We start from the raw sequence: 4200 nt of genomic DNA on the forward strand, positions 1-4200 counted from the left end.
TATTTTTACTTAGTCTTGCAGATGACAAGTGTTTTGTCTTTGCCCTTGACAGGATCTTTTTAGCAGAATGTGTGGTATACACTGTACCTGGCTGGGAAATTCTTACCACTGCTACTTTTTCTGCTAACAGAGCAGCTACTGCCACAGCCTTGACACAAGAGGGTGATCCCTGAGTTATTGCATCTGGTTGTACACTGTCATGGGCCACAACATGTGTTCCTGGTAAGGGACACTGTATAGGCACTCCTTTTCCAGTAGCACCTTTCACTAAGCAGTAGATTTCAAAAGGCTTGGACTGGTTTGGTAGTTTGTAATGCTGGGGCTGCAAGGAAATCTACTCAGTTGTTTCACACTCTGTTCTAAATCATCACTCTATGCACCTATGCTTGTTTAGTGCCTAAAGCTGTAGGGCTATTTTGGTTATTTATATCCACATCACAGTCTCTGCTAGTTTCAACTGCCTATCTATGATCTGAGCATACATCCTCATCCCTTCCTAGTCTCATGTTCAGCAATTCTTTCCTCAGTTGCACTGATTGTTGAAAATATATACATGAGTTTTTATACTCACTTGGGTAACCCAGCCAGCTTAATTTAAACATTATGGAGTCACAAATGCATGAACCTAAAATATATTTGTCAAAGGAAACAACAGAAAGTGAGAAACTTTGTGAAAACACCCCAGTATTATACAGTATTTATATAGCACCATCATATTACGCAGCGCTGTACAAAGTCAATAGTTGTGTCACTAACTGTCCCTCAAAGGAGCTCACAATCTAATGTCCCTAACATTCGTCATTAATGTAGTCTAAGGTTTTAACTGTCTTGGTTTCAAAGCAAAAGCTCTGTTGTTCTCGAACAGTAGGTATAAAGATCTCGAACGGGCACTATCTTTGATTCATGGTTGATGTGGAAGGTCCCCACCACTGCTTAGAAAATGGTGGTTTCATGTTTCTGATAGATATCCTCCTGCAAAATAGATGCCAAAACTCCAAAATGTAAACCTCACTATCTTCCACAAAACGTCCCTTCTCCTTAAGGTGTTAGAATAATGTCGAAGCTTTACTGATCTCTCCTTTCCAAGACTCTGCCTATCATGTTTAAAATTGCATGTTGATGACAGCTGCACTCATTTATCAAGGTTCTAAAGTGCAGCAGTTATCACATCTGCTATACATGCTGAAACACCTGGGTTGGAACCACATAACTGCTTTCTAACACTTAACAAAGTGTTAGAAATCACTTTTAAAAGTGTAACGCCTATTAAAAAGTGGCAATGAGGCTTATATTAGGGATGAATTAAATGGATGCATTCTCAAATGGCTGTGGTAAAAATGCTTCTCAATGAATGCTGTGGCTGCATTCATTGAGAAGAGAGTGCAATCCCCCGGGGCACTAGAGGTTAATTGACCTTTAGTGCCCCGGACATCGTAGTGGAACGTGACCGTGGGAAGCTGTAACTGCAGGCGATCCCCAGGACACTAGAGGTTAATTTTCCTCTAGTGCCCAGGGGATCGCAAACAGGGCGATCCTCCTGTTTTAATTTCCTCTTCTGATGGTTTCGCAAAATCGGTTGGCTGAAATTTCGCGGAACCATTGGAAATTTGAGGAAATTTCCGCGAGAATTCCGGAGGAGCAATGTGCTTTTTATAAACAAATAGATTAAATGGCTGCATTCTTAAATGGCTGTGGTAAAAATGTCAGAAGCGTGCAATGCATGAGTGATGGGTGGTGGTATTGCCAGATGGCAATATTCCAAATTGTGCACCTCACTGTCCTCCACAGAATGTCCCTTCTCTTAAAAGGGTTAGGATGCTGTCGATGCTTCACTGATCCCTCCATTATAAAACTTACTAATAAAGGCGGTCACAATTAAAGTTGAGTCTTGGTGACAGCTGCATTCTCTTGTCAAGGTTCCATAGTGTAGTGGTTATCACATCTGCTTTACACGCAGAAGGTCCTGGGTCCGAATCCCAGTGGAATCACTAAAGTGCTTTCTAACGCTTGCAAAAGCAGTAGAAATCACTTTTAAAAGTCTATCTCCAATGCAAAAGTGACATATATTAGTAAAATGTTAAACATGCCTAATCAGTAACCCTAAAAATCTACCTCATTGCTAGGTTTTAAGATATGTGTTTCTTGCTAGAATGCTAACAGTAGCTATACACTACAAAGATAAATGCTAGCTTGCTTTTGGCTTCCTCATGATTTTTGTATACAGCCACCCCAGTGTTTTCTGGTGGTCTGGTGTGTTTAATGCAATGCTCACACTGCTGCTGTCTATGTTTTATTCCCAGTCCAGAAAGCCCATTTCTTGGATCAAGTGTAAAGCATCAGCTGGTTCTTTATCCCATCCAGATGCTTGCTACTTTCCACAAAGCTAGTAGTGCCAAGACCCTTTCATTCTGCCATGGTTTTGCTGGAAATCAAGACTTTCCGCATCCAACTGGCTTACTCAGTTCCAATCATCATTGGAAATATATACCTGAGATTTTTTTTACCCACTTGGGTAATCCAGACAGTTTAATTGAAACACCATAATGTCACAAATGTGACAAATCAAATGATGTTTGTCCAAGAATTCAACAGAAAGCGAGAAACTATATGAAAACACCATTTTTTGTTTCTTATGATCCCATTGAAGATTCTAAGAGTTTTTCTTAGGTGGCTGTTGTACAAAAGATAAAAGCGCACCATCCATGCATCATGGGTGGTGTCAAAGGCACCAACTCTTGCTTAGGGAATGGTGTTTTCCAGTTTGTGGTAGATGTCCTCATGCGAACCAAATGCTAAAATTCCAAATTGTGCACCTTATTGTCCTCCACAGAACGTCCCTTTTCCTTTACAGGTTAGGATAATGGCAACTCTTCACTGATTCCTCATTCTAAGACGCACTAATGAAGACGGTCATGTTTAAAATTGCATGTTATTGACAGCTACATCTGTTTATTATGGTTCCATAATGTAGTGGTTATCACGTCTACTATACACACATAAAATCCTTGGTCGGTATCACGGAAGCGCTTTCTAACACTTGACAATGTGGTAGAAATTCCTTTTAAAAGTGGATCTCATATGGAAAAGTGACAATTTGCTTTTTATAAAGGGATTGATTAGTAAAATGTTAGTCATGTCTAAACAGTAACCCTATAAATCTACCTCATTGCTTGGTTTGAAGATATTTTGTTTTCTGCTATAATGCTAACAGTGGCTATATCCTAGAAAGATAGATGGTAGCTTGCTTTTAACTTCCTTATGATTATTGTATGCAACCATTTCTGTGTTCTCTGGTGGTCCAGTATGTTTGTTCAGTGCTCATGCCACTGCTGCCTATGTTTGATTCCCACTCCAAAAAGCCCATTTCTTGAATCAAGAGGAGGGCATCAGCTGGTTCCTTATCATTCACACTGAGTGGTACCCCTGGGTTCCTTGTGCCATCACTATCAACAAGTATCCATGCAGATGCTTGCTACTTTCCACAATGCTAGTAGTACCAAGACCCTTTCATCCTGCCTTGGTTTTGCTAGAAATCAAGACTTTTCGAATAGTTCCAATTGGCTTACTCAGTTCCATTTATCATTGGAAATATATACCTGAGATTTTATACCCACTTGGGTAATCCAGACAGCTTAATCCAAAATCCGGAAAACCTGGCAGCTTAATCCCAAATCCGACAGCTCAAATGATATTTGTCCAAGAATACAACAGAAAGCGAGAAACAATGTGAAAACACCATTTTGTGTCTCTTTTGGACCATCTACCATGGTGCTTCAAGTCTGGTAGCAGTCCTAACTGTTATGGTTTAATAGAAGAAACTCTGAGCTTTTCTTAAGTGGCTATTGTAGAAAAGTTAAAGGCACTATGCATGAGTGATAGTTGGTGTCGAAGTCCCCCCCCCTTAATTGGGAAATGTGTTTTCCAGTTTGGTGTAAGTTGTCTCTCGGCAAACAAGTTGCAAAATTCCAAATTTGTGCACCTCACTGTCCTCCACAGAACATCCCTTCTCTGAAATGGGTTAGGATGATGTTAGAACTTCACTCATCCCTCCATTCTAAGACTCACTAACTAATAAAGGTGGTCATGTTTAAAGTTGAGTCTTGATGAGAGGCACTTTTGCTTGTCAAGGTTCCATAGTGTAGCGGTTATCACATCTGCTTAACATGCAGAAAGTCCTGGGTCCGAATCCCAGTGGAACTA

At 40.3% G+C, this 4200-nt stretch overlaps 2 non-coding genes across 2 annotated transcripts; both read left to right on the forward strand.

Moving 5' to 3' along the window:
* The first annotated feature begins 1915 nt into the window (after nucleotides 1-1915).
* Nucleotides 1916-1988, forward strand: TRNAV-UAC (transfer RNA valine (anticodon UAC)). The gene has a single exon. It is a non-coding gene; the product is annotated as a tRNA-Val (tRNA).
* A 2139-nt stretch (nucleotides 1989-4127) lies between these two features.
* On the forward strand, nucleotides 4128-4200 carry TRNAV-AAC (transfer RNA valine (anticodon AAC)). The gene has a single exon. It is a non-coding gene; the product is annotated as a tRNA-Val (tRNA).

Source organism: Pyxicephalus adspersus, chromosome Z (genome assembly GCF_032062135.1).
Source record: "Pyxicephalus adspersus chromosome Z, UCB_Pads_2.0, whole genome shotgun sequence".
NCBI lineage: Eukaryota > Metazoa > Chordata > Amphibia > Anura > Pyxicephalidae > Pyxicephalus > Pyxicephalus adspersus.